Raw genomic sequence first — 18,697 nt, forward strand, 5'->3', positions numbered from 1 at the left:
AACCGCCTTGTTTTGATTTTTAGGAATCTCGCCGATAACAATTTCACCGGCAACATTCCAGATTCTCTAGCCAATAACAAGAGATTATCTCTCAAGTGAGGATTATATCACAAAACTGATTTTAATAGCATCCGAAAGCCTGAAAAATATATGTAATTGCACCCATTTTATGTGTTTTGCAGTATCACACAAAATCCTGATCTCCATCTCAATGGAAATAGATCATCTCCCAAGTGAGGATTATAGCACAAAATTGATTTTAATAGCATCCAAAAGCCTGAAAAATATATGTAATTGCACCCATTTTATGTGTTTTGCAGTAATACAGACAATCCTGATCTCTATCTCAATAGAAAGAGTAAAAAGGCAACGGTTGGAGGCTCGATCGGTGGAGGGATAGGTTTTTCCATACTTAGTTTTACTTTATATAAGGGATATCGATGGATATGTTAGGTAGATGAATAACAAGGGCCTCAACTTAGGGGATCAAAGAGCAAAGCTAGAGATGATAATGTGTTCTTGCATTTTGTGAAGAGCAGCAATAATTCTGATTTAATTCAGATAAACTGGTGTAAAAATTTATTAAATTTTTAGAAATAATAGGGATGTGATTCTATCTTGTATGATGGGTAAATGATTGTATTTTGTTATGCTATGTATCAAAATTTTACCAATTTTTTGATATTTTATTCGCTGGAAAATGGTCTAGTTTTCGGAGGAAACTCCTTTTTTGGTGTCCAAAAGTTTCCAAATATATCGAAGTTTTTATATTTTTCAAAGGGGAATTAATCTTTGACTCCCAATATCTCCTTCCTCAACAGTTGCATCATGTTCAAATTTTATAGGGAGATCCAAAAGTCTAAGAAGAACAAGATGAGTTTAGTCGATCACCAGAAAATCAGTCCCCTCACCAGCGGTAAGTCGGTAACCCCTTCTTCCGGTGGTCAAAACAGAGTTTTCAAAAATATGTCCATTCTATTTTCAAAATTTACACTTCTTTTTAACCATCCATATCTCTCTAACCAGCCGTTAGATCGCCATAAAACTTTAATGGGTGATTCCCATATCAGTGGAGATTATTAACATGGTTTTAAATTTCGGTTTCGGTACCGGTTTCAGACCTCACCGATACCAAAATTTTGGCCGAAATCCAATGAAATATTAAAGATTGTATATTTATTACGAAATTTCGGCCGTATTTTGGTAATTTCGGTCGAAATTTTGGGTAAATAATAATAATAATTAAAAAATAGAGAATTTTGGTCGAAATTCCTAAAATTTCGACCGAAATTTCAAAATTTCCGTCGAAATAAAGTAATGTGTCTGGTATGTACCATTTCGGTTTCGGTCACCGAAACCCAAAATTTCAGATTTCAGACTAAATTTAAAACCATGATTATTGCTACAAATGTCTGATTGCCAGAAAAGTCTCTGGTCGCCGCCAACTATCTAACTTTTTGGCGTCTGCTCAATGTTTCTAAAAATAAGTTTGTTTCCAAAACCAACACTCTCTTTAAATAGCCATAACTCTTTAACCAGCCGTCGGACCATTCTCAAATTTTAAAAGATGATCCTTCAATGAGTGAATGCAATAGTGTCGGCCGATTGCTGGAAAAGTCTCTGGCCGGCGACGACTATACCAAAACTACAGGTTTTGTATAAACTGACATTCCGTCCATTTTCTTGGGTTTTGAAAGCCTACAACCAATGCTTTGATACCAAATGATAAACTAACATTACTTCGAATCCAACGAAGAAGTTTCGCTTTCTAAGTGCGAAGATAACCAGGAAACGCCCCTTGCTCTTCTCTTCATTCTACTCTCTTTAATCAATGGGAAACCTTTTCTTTGACGTGAATTGTCTCTTACAAGAGATGTAAAAACATAAGAGAGAGGAAGATGGACCTAGGGCCATATTTATAAGAGATGAAAGCTTCCATAAAGCTTTCTAATCTCAGCCAATTTTCGCTTGGTATCTTGGGCCCAAAATTAGCAACTTGCTAGAGCAATATTTGGAGTACAAGAACCTTTCAAAACCTTAGGGCTTGTTCGACAACAAGATTTTTTTACGGGATTCTCCTCCTTTTTAGGTGTGGAGTATGAGCGAAGAAAAAATATCTCTAAAATCTCATTTGGCTAGCTGACCCGCTAAGGCAATTTCCAAACTTCCACCTTCTTTTTAGACTAAAAATTAGAATTCTTTGGAGCGACTAATTGTCGCCTCCGAAGATTCTCTTCAATCTGTTTCCCGTCCATTTAGTTAGGCTAGAATGAGATGTTATTTTAAAACACTACTTTAGTGATCCCATTAGATCTTTGGCATTGAAAACAAAGAAAAATCCATTTTAAGTGAGATGGGTTAGGAATACCTCATGCCATCCCTGCTCCTTCAATTGGCGTAATTCAATAAACTTTAAGTCTTTTCCGAGCACGGTGAAGGTTCAGAAACGCCCTTTCGTTCTTCTCTTCCTTCACACACCTCTAAGTTTATGGGAAACCTTTCTTTCAGCAAACTCTCAACCTCTCGAATTGCTCTCAAGTTTTGTCGGAGTAGGAAGAGGGGCCAAGGGTCTCTTTTATAGGAAAAAAAAAAGAAAAAAAGCTCCCATAAAACTTTCCTAAAGTGCCCAATTCGTTTGGCCTCTTAGTTGTAAATTTAACAACTAATACAAGTCATAATTTTCACTTCCAAACATTACTAAACTTAAGGGCTACTAATATATGATGAAAGGTTGCTTGAATACAAAACCACAACCTTATCTGGCAACTCTAGGACATAGAACAATGTTCTAGAATTCCAATCCAAAAAGGAAACTCCATCTTTGGAAACCCAAAGAAAGGAAAACGTCCAACAGTCTCCCACTTGGCTTGCATGGGCTTTATACCTTTCTCATCAACTAACTTTACATTCCGTTCAATAAGTTATACCAACAACGGGTCATGTAATCATTGAATGATATTATCCAATAACCTCCCCACGGTCACGAAGTTAGCAAACTTACCAACATGAATATGGTCCACTTTATATCATTATCGACATTCCGCTTTCAAAAATACATTCAATGTGCGCAATACAAATAATGGAAAAAGCAGATAACTTTATTTATTATGATCAAAATTTCAAAAGTGATCACAATACAATGTCTATAAATTTTATGTAAAATCCCACCAATCAACGTATTCGGCCTTACCTACCAACCTTATGCGCGCTTTATGGTCATTAACGACTTCAAGTGGTAATCCTCTCGTTATTAGATCTGCTAACATAAGTGTGGTACCTATATACTCAATAGACATTAACTCAAGGTTTTAAATCTCGGTTTCGGTTTCGGTACGAAATTTCGGCCGAAATCTTGTAAAAATTTCACCGAAATTTTGGAAATTTCCGAAACGTTTCACTGAAATTTCCGAAATTTCGGGTGAAATTTTGTACTTAACCGAAACGTTTCACCGAAAATTCCAAAATTTCACTGAAATTTCCGAAACGTTTCGGCGAAATTTGGTACTTTTCCGACTCACTGTGAATTTCGTTTTGTTTTCCACCGAAACCGAAATATTTCTTTTCGGCCGAAATTTAAAACCATGCATTAACTGACCCTGAATTATTTTCCTCACGACAACATGTCAACCCGTTGACTCCTTACTTTATTTGTAATTCTTGGAAAAATAAACCGCAACAAAATTATCACAACACATTCTCAGTAACTTGCTTATTATCAACAAGATAACACCTTGAGACAAAATTCCGCAACTACAAGGCATAACTTAAGGCCTTGTAACACACTATAAACTCCAAACCCAAGGTGGAAGCAACTAATGGTGTATATCTTACGTTCTTCCACGATTCAAGAATTTCTACCAAAATACCCTTAAGCAGAACTTTAGGTGTCTAATAATTACAAAGTCAGAATTAGATCAACCAATTTTCTTAAGGACATCTTATCTACTGTATGTGAGTCTTCATTCCCGTATAGACGACACACAACCTTCTTGGCAGCTTCCCAATGATCCATGCATAAGATCACATTGGTACCTTCTAAGCTTGCCCACCACATAAGTTATGCTGAGACAGGTACAAACTCAAGCATTTATGAGATTCCCAGCTGCGGAACTATAGTGGATTCTCTTTATATGCGCGTGTTCAATCTTGGGGCTACAAACTTAACTGAATATGTCATCACTAACCACAAGAGGAACCACTAGTGAGGCACTTATCCATGTTGATAATTTAAGGACCTTCTCATTATAGGCTTTCTGCGACAATATCAGTAATCTTTGAGTCATAACTAGGTGAACATGGACTAAAATGTTCCACCTAGATCTTTTATAAGAAGTTTCCTACCAAGATATAGTCAACATGGCACTAGAGTAATTCATCAGCTTTGGGCAGAAGAATTACCTAGGCCAGGAGCCTGTGCTTGCTTGGTCTCAATATAACATGGACAAAATAATACTACTATAGACACCCAATTTTGTTAAGGTGGAACTAATGATAGGTTGTCGCGAGGACGAGTCTCATGACGAGTCCTAGAGCACCTGTCGTTTTTCTCTCAGTATCTCTTTAGATTATGAAACTAAGGGAATTTCTCAAAAATGAATTTTACCCCAGAGGTGAAACAAAAGCCCGTCTTTACACGGCGTCATGCCTTACGGCACAACCAAAAAATCCATTTTCACACGGCATTTCAACCGAGAAGTTAGCTTTGAGTAAAAAAAACATTCATTTTTACCTAAAAACAATTCGTGTTCTGAAAACGATCGATATTAGGTTCATTGGAATCTCCTCAGAACGAGGAATCCAACGGATCTGACAGCATGCGATTTGAAGTTTAAACGGAGGAGTTACGATCCGCCAAAACTCCCAAAAAATCCGTCAAAAGAGACGAAAAATCACATTTTCAGAAATGTTACCGACCCATGTCGGTTTTAGGTCCAATTTTGCACTTTGAAAAATTGGATTTTTCCAATTTCGTAGAGTGCAAAAATTTCGTACTCTGCGAAAATTTGGCCCGATCCCCTAAAAATAGCGGCCGGGGGGGGGGGGGGTGTAAGAGTAAAATCAGATTTTAACTCTCTGAAAAGATTTTTATTTTCTGGTTTTTGTTTTCTTTAATTTCCAGAGTTATTTTTAGAAGATTTCCTTCTGGTTTTCCCTTATGAATCTAAAAAACCCTAGTTTCTTTACATTAGAAGAAAGAAAGTAGAGAAATTCTTAGGTGGCTCACACTGGGCGTCGGCACTTTGCCGAATTTTCGAAGATTCGTAGCAATATCCTTCAAATAACGTCGTTGTTCTACCGAATTTCGGAGAACAATTGGGCTATTTTTCAATAATAGCGTCGTTGTTCTCTTGAAATCTCAGCAAACCCCAAGCCCCTTCGTTTAAACAGCGCCGTTGTCCTGCCGAAACCTCGGCAAATCTGAAGCTCCTTCGTCTAAACAGCGTCGTTGTTCCATCGAAATTTCGGCAAACCCGAAGCCCCTTTGTCTAAACAGCGCCGTTGTTCTGCCGAAATCTCGGCAAACCCAGAGCCCCTTCGTCTAAACAGCGCCGTTGTTCTGCTGAAATCTCGGCAAACCTGAAGCCCCTTTGTACCAAACAGTGCCGTTGTTCTGCCAAAATCTCGGCAAACCCGAAGCCCTTTCGTCCAATCAGTGCTATTACGCCGCCGGTTTCCCGACAAGCGCTCCTCTGGTAAATTTACATTTATTTACCAGCTTTTTTCTATTACAAAATTCGGTGCAGGGTAGTTATGGGATTTATGGCTCTTTTTGCCCTAGATCCTGTAACGTAAACCCCTGTCTTATGTAAATAGGGCTACATTCCCTCTCCTTATCCCACCACTCTGTCTCCGATCTTACCATAGACAAAAGAGACAGAGACGAGAGCCCTGACGCTCAATGATGTTGGACAAACGAAGGGAATCATAAACCCAGAGTTTCTTTTCCCTTATGTACTGTCTTTTCCGTTTGATTTAGTTAACCTGATTGTGGTCAGCTGCGAGATCTTTCGGGACTCATATCACAACATACTACTTCAATCAGGATAACAACCGCTTATTTTCTTTTCTTTGTAAATTCATTTTATTTACCTTATGGAATTAAGCCTAATCCAAATAAAGGATAAAGAGACAAGTTATCCCGATTAAATTCTTCAAAAATGACAAATCAAGTCAAGAGACCAGATTTACTCCGGCAAGAGGCGTGCCTAACACCTTCCTGATTGTAACCATAACCCTTACCCAGATATCTGTAAGGATCATGTCTTAACAAACAGAGCAAAATTATAAGTTCTAGGCTCATAGCAAAAGAACTACTTTGGTTACTGTTCCTCCAATGAAACTCGGATATACATCCTTATTTCATCGGAAGAACATACACGGGTCCTAGGCCCTAACCTAGGTGGCGACTGTGAGTTTTTCATTCTTGTGAAATCCGGACCACAATCCCGAATTCACAAGAAATGCAGATCAACAAACCTCCCAGAAAACCCAATGTGGTGATCCCCCGCCGCTCTAGCGCGCTAGGGAAAAAACCGGCGCCCCACAACTACTAGAGAGTAGTACACCATTAACTCAAAAAATACTAAAGTGATGGTATCACTCCCATTGTTCCTATGATATATTCATTTATCCATGACATCTTTATTTAATTCAAATTATATTATTAATATGTGAAAACTTTAAATACCACTACCAAAACACCTGGTGCAACTCTAGAACAAAATGAGCCACCAAAGACATGCCTTTCCATAATGAGTCTTTCTTTAAAACTGGAAAGAAAGTCACTTCGTAGTCTATCCCCCTCCTCAGTGTAGCCTTTTGCGATTAATCTTACTTTATGCATCTCAATGTCATCCTTGGAGTCAAACATTAGGTTTAAAGATCCACCTATAGCCAACTGGCTTGACTCCATTTGGTAACTCGCTGAGTTACCAAATTTGGTTCCTTTCTATTAAGAGTAGCTCTTCCTTCATGGTGTCAAGCCACTGTGTCGACCAATTACCCATTATGGCTGGATGAAAAGATATGGGATCATGGCAATCCCACTAAGGTCGTCATTATTCTAAGTTCAGCGTATCTAGTCTCTAAGATGCACGTACTATTTGTAGGACAAGAAAACCAAAAACCCTTAAATATCTTAGGATAATTACTTACATAACAACTACTAATCTTAGGATCCAACTTTCCTTGTTTGGGGATTGAAGATTTTAGCCTCGGCCAATAAATCGCTATATGTGCAAATACTCTAATCTCAGCTCCCTACTGACACACAATTCTGTGGGACCCGAGGAGCCACGTGAAGCTCAGAGGGTGAGCGTTAATAGTGTAAAGAGCTGCGAAGGGCTCTACTACAGCACTATCCTGGCTACGGCCTTAGTCCCCACATATGGAGAGCTCCTTGTGGCTATCAGTGTTGCCACTCTCTTGCTCAAATTGATGTTTCTCAACATGGATCAGGAATCCAATGGGGACTAGACATAGTTGCCGCCTAGGATGAAGGGCCTAGGACCTTATATGAGACTATGTGATGAAAAAGGTACGTAGACATCCCTAAAGTGATGGGTCCGTGCCTGGTTACGAATGGTGAAGGTGTTAGGCACCCCATTCGCCAGATGAAACTTGGTCTCTAATGCCAATTTTATTAGTTTTAGGAATTTCAGGCGAAAAGGGGGTAAAATGGGAACAAACATCCCCAAATAATTGATCTATCTACAAGGTGGTCCTACTATGATCAACCCACTTTGATTGGCTCAACTACCAACTATCAAGCAATCAAACACACACGAATCGTCAATCAAAGGGAATTGAGCAAGGTGGGCCCATCTGCCATTGGATCTGAGTGAGAATGATGGAAATGGGGTTTGCTCCTCACTTCCCATGACGAGTCCACATAATTCAAGGGATTTCTCCCTTGAATTCCCTGGATCGAGGATGATGAGAAGGAAGCCTTATTCCCACTCTGCCCTAGCTGAGGATGGCACGGGGATGCGCAATCACATACACAACATAGGATAAAGAAAATCTATCTAACACAACCAATCCCCATCAATCACTGAAATAATACATGAATAACACTCAAATAATCCATTAAAAGGCGGGGAGGCGGAAGAGGCTGGTGCAACTCCAACGTTGCATAACCCTAGTACCTGTCTCCAACTACATCTAAGCAAGATATAATGCTAGAAAGTAACCAATCACATGCTGGAAAAGTAAACACACAAGCAAATTAATCAAGCAACAAACAATAATCCACAAGATATAAAAAAGTAAAAGAAATCGAGAAATCGACGGGGTGAGAGGACCAAAGATGCCAGGGAAAAGAAAAGGAGGATATATGATAGACTCAGGGCGATTCCAAAGGAATAGCCCAGCGATTCTGATCCCTAGAGATGGAAAAATCAGTCTCGCGATTGTCATAGTATATCATTGGGCTCAGCGAGGACATTCCCTGTGATGGGAGGCCATGCTACGTAATCACCTATGGGCTCGCGAGGACAGTCCCTGTGAAGGGAGGCTGCGTTACGTCATCGCCCGTCCAAAAAATATGATAAAACCTTGAAAAACCGATGAAATCAGGAAAATCGCAATAGAAATCGAAGATAGAATGAAAGGCGGGCTCCGAGTGACCTGGCGTTCATCATCCTTGCCCCTTTTGAGTTTTTGTGTTTTTAAATTTTTATGTTTCTTTTTAACCCTTTTGTTTTGAAAAGGGGTTTTGGCTCAGGAGGTTTCAGTCCGTCGTCGCTTTGACCCGACGAAATGTTTCCAAAAATTGATGGAATCCCTAGACTCGAAGAGAATCCTGACAACGCGCAAAGAGTAATCCCAAAGAACTGAAATAGATCTCAAAAGATAGAGTACATCCCGAAAACCCTAGAGGAATCACGAGTAGATGAAGATCACAAAAACCATACGTAGGTCCCAAACGCTGAGGCAAAGTCTGAAGGAGCGGTGAAGAGAATAAAGGGGTTTGCCCTTTCGACCAACTTGCTCCATATGAAACGAAGTCAATTCGACCAAGATATATCAATCACTTTGAACGACTTGTTCCGCGAGAAACGAAGCCAATCTGACAAGGTAATAGATCAAATGATTTTGATTGACTTGTTCCATATGGAACGAAGTCAACTTGACCAAAGAAAGTAATAATCTATCCCCACCGGCTTGTTTCATATGAAACGAAGTCGATTCGGACGTGGTAAAAGGGATCAGCTTGTTCCATAAGAAACAAAGCTAACTCAATTAGAAACACAATCATTCCAACCAACTTGCCCCATATGAAGTGAAGTCGATTGGACTAATTAAGATAAGAGACTCACCATCGGTTGACTTGTTTCATAAGGAACAAAGCCGATTCGACCGAGTAACATAATCATTTCAACCAACTTGCCTCATATGAAGCGAAGCTGGTTTTCCCAAGATAAAGGACTTGCCATTAATCGACTTGTTCCATGAGGAACGAAGCCGATTTGGACGAGAAACCCAACACTTTGAACAGCTTGTTCGATGTGAAATGAAGCTGGTTCGACCAAGAAAGGAGAAGAAAAGAGAAGGAGGGTGTAGACACCCCATTTTGACCGTGCCCTGCACCTCCATGTTTTGTGCTTAACTTTTCCAAATCAGTGCGTTGGAGTCCCAAATTGCACCTTGGGCTAGCTTAGGTTCCCACCGAGCTAATTTGCCCAGCGAGCAAACCTCGGAAAGTGTCGTGGTACAAGTTCAGAAGGGCGGAGGTGAAATACGTCTTTTTCCATGTAAAAAAGGGCATTCTTGGGAATTTATGTTGCTTCTCTCGCAAGCAATCTTTTATGGCCATTAGATCAAATCAAAGGGTTTAGATTAAGAGAGAGAAGAGAATTTTCTTGCCCCCGTTTTCTATTTGGATTCCCCCTGTTAGTTAGAAATTTTCGAAAAAATGCTCATTAAAGGGTTGTCCAAGAGAAGTTTGGGGGGGCCGAATATATCATTTCCCCTAAAAGGGAAGGAATATATCATTTTCTTATTCACCCCTCTCCTCGCCTAGAGCCAGCCCCTTGTAGTGAAAGAGTAGTCATAGTTGCACCCAAGGGGGTTGTCCAGTAAAGCAAGGAGGGGCAAATACATCATTTCCTTCTTTAAAAGAGTGAAACGAATTAGGGTTGAGGGAGAGCAGATTTCGGCAGCCGCAAGAGAGGGAGAGAAGGGTTTGCCTTCTTCTCCGGCAGATCCGCTGGATCTCCGCCCCTCAAATCCTCCGGCCGGCCACCAAAACCCACATTTTAGAAATACTAGAGGTGGATTTCCATAGTCGAAAAAAAAAATCCCGAGAGAGAGAGAGAGAGGGATCGGCATCATTTTCTCGCCTTCTCCGGCTACCTCCGGCTAGCTCCGGTCATCTTCCCCGCTCCTCCATTTCCCCACCATCACTCCATCATCCTCCTCTTCTTCCATCTTCATCAACACCTTTTCTGCAAGCCCTCTTCTTCTCCTTCTCCGATCGGATCCACCGGCAACCTCCTTCTCCGATCCAAGCTCCGACCGCACCACCATCTCTCCCACCTCAATGCTCCAGTCGATCATCGCTACGCCAGATCTGATTTCCCTCTTCAAAATCGGTATGTGAAGGAGAATCTCAGATCTGAAATCTCAGATCTGAGAGGTAAAAAAAAAGGGGGGATTTGCAGAGAGGCTTCGAGAGAAAGAGAAAGAGAGAGAGAGAGAGAAATGAGAGAGCATTAGGGTTTAACCTCAAGTTTATCTTCTCCGGCGAGACTCTAGCCGGATTCCGGCCTTCGTCCTTGCCGTCGGCAAGCTTCTTCCAAGCTCATGCTCACTATGTAGCCTCACTAATCCTCCCTTTTTCATTTCCTTGTAAGTCACATACCCTAACCCCGCTTCTTTTTTTTCTTCTCTTTTCCGATCATGCTTGTCTCCTCCGGTGATCATCACCATGTAATCCTTGGATTTCGGCCACCAATGTCATCTTCCATCATCGGATCTATCTATTACCAGGTTTCATAATCCATTTCTCTTCATTTTCTCCGGCGAATTTGGCAGGATTCCGATCGTCAGATCTATGGATCCAATAATCGAAACCCTTATCTTCTCTGGTCCGATTCTGCAGCTAGAGAGAGGGAGAGATCTCAGATCATAGATCTTGGATCTGAGAGCAGGGATAAGGAGCAGAGGGCTTAGGAAGATAGAGAGAGCATCAGAGAGAAGGGAGAGAGCTAGGGAAATCTCTTAATTAGAAATTAGAGTGGGAGAGGGTTTTCAGAATTTCTATGGAAGGAAGAAAAGGGGTGAGACCATTGATCGGTCTCTTGGAGCTCTAATTCTGTGATTTTTGTTACTCCGGCGATTGTGCCGCAATCAATATTCCTCAGATTTTATTCCGGTGATCTCATGCTAATTGCAACCCTCGGTTCTCCAATCCGGTAACTCGGCCCATTTCAATTCACTCCATATAATTGCCTGCTTGTTTTCCTTGTGTTGAATATTTTGTACCAAAAGGGGTTTGGGTCTTCTGCTGTTCTTCTCTTTTTCTGTTTGCTTTGCATATGTAATGCCTGATGATGTTGTTCTTCTCTTTTTCTTTTTTTTTCTTTTTTATGCTTCGTTGAATTTCACTATGGTCATTCAATTTCACTTCATGAAAGCATCCACAATTGTTTTACATGGGCCCTTTCTTCCTCGAATTGTTTATTAAGAACATGGGAAATAGTTTTATGCATATGTTGTTCATTTGGATTTGAAACTTTACTCATTTTTGTTGTCTGCAAAATGGAATTGTTTAATTGAAGAAGGAAATCAGATGACTACTCTATTCGATGTTATCGACATGAGTACTGTTTGATTTCAAGGCGGTTTGTAGAAATATTATATGTGAATGAAATCAGATGATTACTTTGGCATCATCTGATTTCGTTGAAGTCCCCGTATTGGGGTTTGTGGTTGGCTTTGAAGTGTTTGATATTGTTTTTACTTCATTAGGCTACCTAGCGGCTGGTCTGGGCTAATTAATGTTGTTTATCATGTTATAATTGCTATTATTATTGTTTATCTTTTTTTTTTTTTTTAGCTTAACCTCAAGGAGGTTGCTTTGATTTTGATAAATGGTGTACCTATAGGAGGCATGCCTTGCCTCATTTAGAGAGCCTTTGAATCATTCGTTTGTGTGGTGATGTTATCGGGGGAGTCTTTGACTCATTTGATCTTTATTGATGTTATTAGGGAGTCATCTGTCTTGGCTTTATAAGTAATTAGCCTTTAGAAGGCCTGCTTGGCCTCATTTGTAGAATCTTCTCTGAGGTTGCACCTCAATTTGTGCCTCTGTTAATTAGAGACCAATTTAGTCAATTAGTTGTCTTAGCCTTGCTTACCCCTTGAGGGCAATGATAAGGTTGCTTGGAGCCCATCTTTGTGTGTGTTTGGGAGATCCGTCCAGTCTCATTCTCTCGCTAGTTCTCCTCTTTGTGCGTCGTTTGGTTTTTGGGAGAACACCCCACTCGGCTTGGCTTCATACCCTCACCCTTATGGGTATTGGGTTGCACATTTGTTGCACCCTAGGGCTAGGTAGCTGTCCGGCCCGGCTGGGTGTTTTACCTCTGCCAAATGTGCACAAATTCTTATTCCTTTTTACTTGTGAGCTTCTCCTTATTCGATAGTTCATTCGCATAGGAGTTAGCCCTTGATTAGAGAGTCTTTGACTCATTCATCCTTTATATGGTGTTATTAGAGAGTCTTTGACTCATTTGCCTTTTAGGTGGTGTTATAGGAGAGTTTTTGACTCATTTGTCTTTAATGTAGTGTTATTAGAGAGTCTTTGACTCATTTATCCTTTAATTAGCATTAGTGGAGTCTTTGACTCGTGTTTCTTTCTCTTTTAGAGAGTCTTTGATTCGTTTATCCTTTAGTCGGTGTTTTTGGAGTCTTTGACTCGTGTTCCATCTCTTAGAGAGTCTTTGACTCATTTATCCTTTAGTCAGTGTTTTTGGAGTCTTTGACTCGTGTTTTCATCTCTTAGAGAGTCTTTGACTCGTGTATCCTTTAGTTGTTGTCAGTGGAGTCTTTGACTCGTGTGTTCTTCTCTCTTAGAGAGTCTTCGAATCGTGTTTCCATTTCTTTCAGAGAATCTTTGGCTCATTTATTCCTTTGGTGATGTTATTAGAGAGTCTTTGACTCATTTATCTCTTTCGCAGTTTTCTTAGAGAGTCTTTGACTCATTTGTACTTTCAGTTGGATTTATTAGAGAGTCTTTGACTCGCCTTTCCTTTTGCAGTCATTAGAGAGTCTTTGACTCCGTTATCTCATTTTCAGTGTTATCAGTTGCTCTTATTAGAGAGTCTTTGACTCATTTATCCTCCAGTTGCTCTTATTAGAGAGTCTTTGACTCATTTATCCTCTAGTTGCTTTTATTAGAGAGTCTTTGACTCGGTTGCTTCCTTTGTGCTGTTATTAGAGAGTCTTTGACTCATTTGCTCTTATAACGGTATTATTAGAGCATAGTTTCCCTTATTCACCCTAGGGCTTGTCCCTAGGGTGTTATTTTGTATATTCCCTCCGGTCTTTGGCCAAAAGGGTGAAAACATCAGAAATTTTAAAATCCATAAACATTGAAATCATCAAAAATCTCAAAAACATTAGAAACTTAAAACATAAAAAATAGTTGATTTGCTGTAAGTGTTTGTTAGTTTGAGAGTTCGTTTCGAACTACGTTGGCTTGATCCTCTCTCACGAGGTACGTAGTGCAGCTTGGGATACATATCCCGAGTCCAGCCAAACTTTGTAAATAAAAATGCTTTAACCCTTCAACTTTAAAACCTTGTTTTTAACAAAAATCTTTCTCTAGAGTTAGGAGTTTGTCCTAGATAGAGAGTTTTAGAGTTAGGAGTTCGTCTTTGATTTGTTGTGTGCTTGTTTGTGTTTGTTTTAGAGTTAGGGGTTTGTCCTAGCTAGGAGTGCCTCCGTCCGGTTAGTTGGCGATTCACATCGCCGACTGATGACTAGGTCTTGGATACGTTAGCAATCCTATTGTTTTCCTTAGGGCACACAGCCTAGTTACACATAGGTTGTAGGATCCACCTGCATTAGCTTAGGGCTAACTAGCATTTAGTTAGGGCATATAGGGAGTCCTAAAATCTACAATTCACTGGAATTTAAATAATAGTTCAAGAAGCTTTAATAACTAGTCCGGTCTTTTAGATCGAGTCTAAGATAGAGGTCTACGTGTCTTAGGCATCCTAGCTTAGAATAGGCGCGAAGAACTACGTTGCCTTGATTCTCGTGGAGGCGGGGATACGTAGGCTTCTTTGGATGAACATCAGACCATCCGAAGACTCGGGCTAAATCGTTTAGAGTCTTATGATTTGTTGTGTTGTGTTATATTGTATATTTTGTTGTGTTTTCTTACTTTCTTGTGCAGACCTATACCTTTAGCTATAGCATGCATGTGTTCGTCCACCAGAACTTAGACACCCTTTAGGCAAGTCACTCATAACCTAGCTATGCTTGGGCAACACATCTTTCATTTTATTTTATGGGTGTTTATTATCTTTGTCCTCAGGAAATGCATGCTTAGGTAGACGACTCCTGAGGATTGTTCCCATTTCACATGATTTTTTGCCTAAAACTCTTCGAGGTTAATAATAAATGGCATGAGAGACCAAGTGTTCGCACTCGGGCGAATTGGAGGCGCTCTTCGGACCTTCTCCATTCGTCATCAGGCACGGACCTTCTGTATCTCTGGTTATCCATTGCAAACAGAGCATTTGTTTTGGTTCCATGGCGTGTCCATGGATGGCGACTCTGAGTTATTTTTAGGTACATCTTGGTTTCGAGCCCTGGCTCCTGATCAGGATGTATCTCATTCGTTTTGTATCGCCACTCATGCTATGCTACGAGGGTGGCACCTGTTTCGAGAGTTCCCTGGTAGAGCTCTCCTTCACTTTGTGGAGATCTAGAGGGTGGTAGGGACCCGTTCCCTCCCCGTCCTCAGGATCGGGGTCCACAGAGGGCTCCGAGTAGCCCCATCACAGCCCATTTCTTCCCCTTTAAACCAACGTCAAAATCAAGGTTCTTACACCATGGATTTCCGAAAACAAGATTCACATTCTGTCCCCCTTTAACTACAAAAGGAATTTAACCCCAAGGTCAAAACAAACACTCTCAATTGAAGTTCGTGAAAATCTGATCAAAAGATCTCCCCCTCCCCCTACTTCAGTTCCATGAGCGAAATGAAGAATTCTTTAAAGAAAACATTGGGTGTCCTATAAAGCCGAAATCAGCAGCTCATAGGATCTCTATATACACTGCTTTGTTTTGGATATTTTTTCAAAGACATTCTGTACTACATCTCCAGATACTCGCAAAATCATGAATGATGATGGGTCGAATGAACAGCCCAGCTCCTATTAGTGCATAAACAAAGATAAGTAAGATGTAATCCTAACTTTGAAGTGTAATAAATCTCACATGCTCGCGAATACATGGCTAAAGAAAGAGATGTGCACATTATCAAATTTAAATGAAAAGAATGCGCATCCCATTCCATATGCTTCGATGAACACGAAGTTAAGACAGATTGGTGTGTAGTTCGAAATCCAGATTCTGGAAAGGGCTTGTCATGAGAAATCAATAAACCTCACTTCAGGGGTCCAAGTAAATTGAGATTGTTATCCTATACTTTCTGAGATCAACATTCAGCCATCTAGTAATCAAAACTCAATCCCTGACCACGAAGAAATTAACATCGGAAATGAAACGAAGATTGAAGAGCCAAAATAGGGAAAACATAGGTACCTTGCACATGCCCCAACAGCTTGAATCCACACATAGAAACAGAACATATCAATTCCTTTGTAAATGCCCAAATAACTCGAATTCACAAACACCATACAAGAAATAACTTCCAAGCCGTATACCCAAACATATAAAGGAGAAAATCCAGGTTGTTTTGCTAAGGTCTCAATAGTCTAGACAAACACATACTATGAAAATAACTTCTAAATCATATGCCTCAGCCCTCGGAAGAAAGAAAAACACAATCACCCTACAAATAATCTAACTGCTAGAACCCATTTGCACTATGAGAAGATATGATCTCTGAATCATATATCGACACACATATAGGAAGAAACCATGATTCCTATCGAAACATATTAGTGAAAACCTGAATTTTAAGATTCAAGAAAATCCCGCAAAAATCTATTACTCGTGTAACAATTTCCTATACAAGAGATAAATGGGAAATCATCACATTATTAGAAAAATAGTGATTGAGAGCCAAAACACAATGGAAGCAAAGAACAAATCCAGAATTAATGTAAAAGGGGTTTACTGACAATAGTAAGGGCTGGCAAGATGGGTCGCACCTTGGTGTGAAGAAGACGATTATGGCTAGATGTTTAGGCTTCGCCGGAGGGGTTGGAATTGTGAAGATGAGTTGCCGGTGAAGAAAAATTGCTGGTATGAGTCTATGAGAGATCCTTTTCAACCCCTAACTCGTTTTCTTACATAGGGAAGTAACATATTTAGGACTTCCCCTTTCTCTTCCTGGACAGCCCCCTGTAAATAAAGAAAGGATATATTTCGCCCCCTTTTCTCCCTTGCCACCCCATTTTAGAGAGGAAGTGACACATTTGTCCTCCCCTTTCTTCCTTGGACAGCCCCTTGTAGTGTATTCATGGCTATTTTTTTGAAAAAGAAAGGGGTGGTCTTGGTACAAGGGGAGGGAAATATACTCTTCTTTTTTTGGAAATGATCTTAGCATAACCATGTTTCGATAATTACACCAATTCATCTTGTCTTTTCTTCAATTTTTCCCATTTTATCTAGCAGGGGCACTCTTGGGAATGGTAACAACCTTTTAGGCAACTCTTTATGCTTAAACGGACAAGGTGGGTTAGCGAAAATATCAAAATAAGGTTGTACAATTAAGCTTCGAAACTTGGGGACTCACATAGGGGAGTGTCAATACCAATACTCTGGGGCCTTTGCATTTTTCAAATTTCAGGAAAAATAAGAGAGAAGATGGAGGCATCTGAATGAAGGATTCTATGGGGAATCTGGGGCTTTTTTGGGTTGCGAAAAATGTTCAACAGGCTTTTCAACAGGGAATTTCTCGGCTTTTTAGGGTTCTTTTGCACTCAGAAGTTGGTTATTTTCGGAAATTTCAGGATTGGTTCCTGACACTTCAAGGATTGATTTCGAGAACTTGAAACTTGATTTTGGGAGATTTTGAATTCCATTTTAGAACTCGGATTTCGGGAACTTTATTTGATTTCGGAATTTATTCGATTTTACGAGTTTTAAGGTCTGGTCAAAATGGGGTGTCTACAAATTCATAAGGGGTCTCAAGTGTAACTTTACTAGGAATCCAAGTTGGGATTTGTAACCACGCCTTTAAGGCATCTCCCCATAAGAGCCCAAACAAAGATGATTTGCATAACATGCTCATCATCATGTCCATAAAAGTACGGTCTCACATTTTAACGATACTGTTCTCTTGCATATATAAGGACAAAACCCTCAGACAATAGTTTCCGGCCTTCATTTAAAGAGATAAACAATAACTGTAGAACTTTTTTCTTAAAAGATCGAATAAAAATTCATTTCAAGAGATACACAAAAAAGTTTGATGAATCTTTTTCATCTTCAAATTCAACGAAAATAGGCAAAAAAACTACCAAAAAATTAAAAAATAGGACACGAATCAACAAATAATTTGCAGAATCATGTGAAAGTAGGCACAAAACTACTAAATAAGAAAAAATCAACACTGTAACTTGCTGTTCCCATTTAGTTTTTCAGAGAAACCATTCACCTTCTCGCATTAGGCAAGTTCACTGATACACTGCATGTCGTCAAGTTTTTTTTGCCAAACGCTATAGCCAGAGTACTATCGACATACCATCCCACTGTATAATGGTAAGAATCCAAAATTGCAAAGTCATTAGAATTAGTTGATAAAATGAAAATCTACGAAAACATCGGGTCGAAGCGAGAAAAATAGGGCCAAAAGGTACGAAATACAATTTGAGAAAGGCAAATGATATAGGCTTTAACCATCTATGAAAGACTGTTGTGCTAAATGCCAATCAATGTGTTGGGACCCAGGTAGAACTCACCCTTAAAATCCAGCTGTTAGGGGGGGTGTTGCAAGCTCTTATAAGCCCATCCACATTTCTTCACTTAATTATCTGATGTGGGACCTTTTGCTTTTGCGTGGAAATCCTAACAAGCTCCCCCTCCACGCGGAAGCAACGTGGATAATCTCTCCCCTCTAAGCGGTGGCAAGGTGGGAACCACGAGATCTTCTCCGAGAGAATTTCACCATCCTCGAAGATACACTGGGTAACCTGAGAGCATCTTTGAGGGATTATTTCCATCCTCGAGGGTACACCAGGGTTACCACACCCTAGCTCTGATACCACATGTCAGGACCCATGTAGAACTCACCCTTAAAAGCTAGCCGTTAAGGGGAGGGTGCCCAAGTCCTAAGAAGCCCATAAACATTTCTTTAACGTATCAGATGGGGTATCTTTTGTTTTAGTATAGAACTCGAACACAAAGACATGCATGATGCCCAATTTTTTAAACTTATCTAGTGAGAAGAAGTGACTCGTGCCAAGTTAATGGAGTAAAAAGAGGTAGGGGTAGACCGAAAACAACTTGGGTAGAAACAGTGAGGAAAGACTTGATGGCTAGGAACATAATA

At 40.0% G+C, this 18,697-nt stretch overlaps 1 long non-coding RNA gene across 1 annotated transcript; it reads left to right on the forward strand.

Annotated features, from left to right (window-relative positions):
* Window positions 1-23: 23 nt before the first annotated feature.
* Window positions 24-615, forward strand: LOC143848014 (uncharacterized). The gene is made up of 3 exons (XR_013235273.1): window positions 24-95; window positions 183-233; window positions 321-615. It is a non-coding gene; the product is annotated as an uncharacterized LOC143848014 (long non-coding RNA).
* Window positions 616-18,697: the final 18,082 nt, after the last annotated feature.

The sequence above is a fragment of the Tasmannia lanceolata genome, unplaced genomic scaffold, assembly GCF_043159265.1.
Source record: "Tasmannia lanceolata isolate RefF3 unplaced genomic scaffold, GAP_Taslan_0.1 ptg000016l, whole genome shotgun sequence".
NCBI classification, from domain to species: Eukaryota; Viridiplantae; Streptophyta; class Magnoliopsida; order Canellales; family Winteraceae; genus Tasmannia; species Tasmannia lanceolata.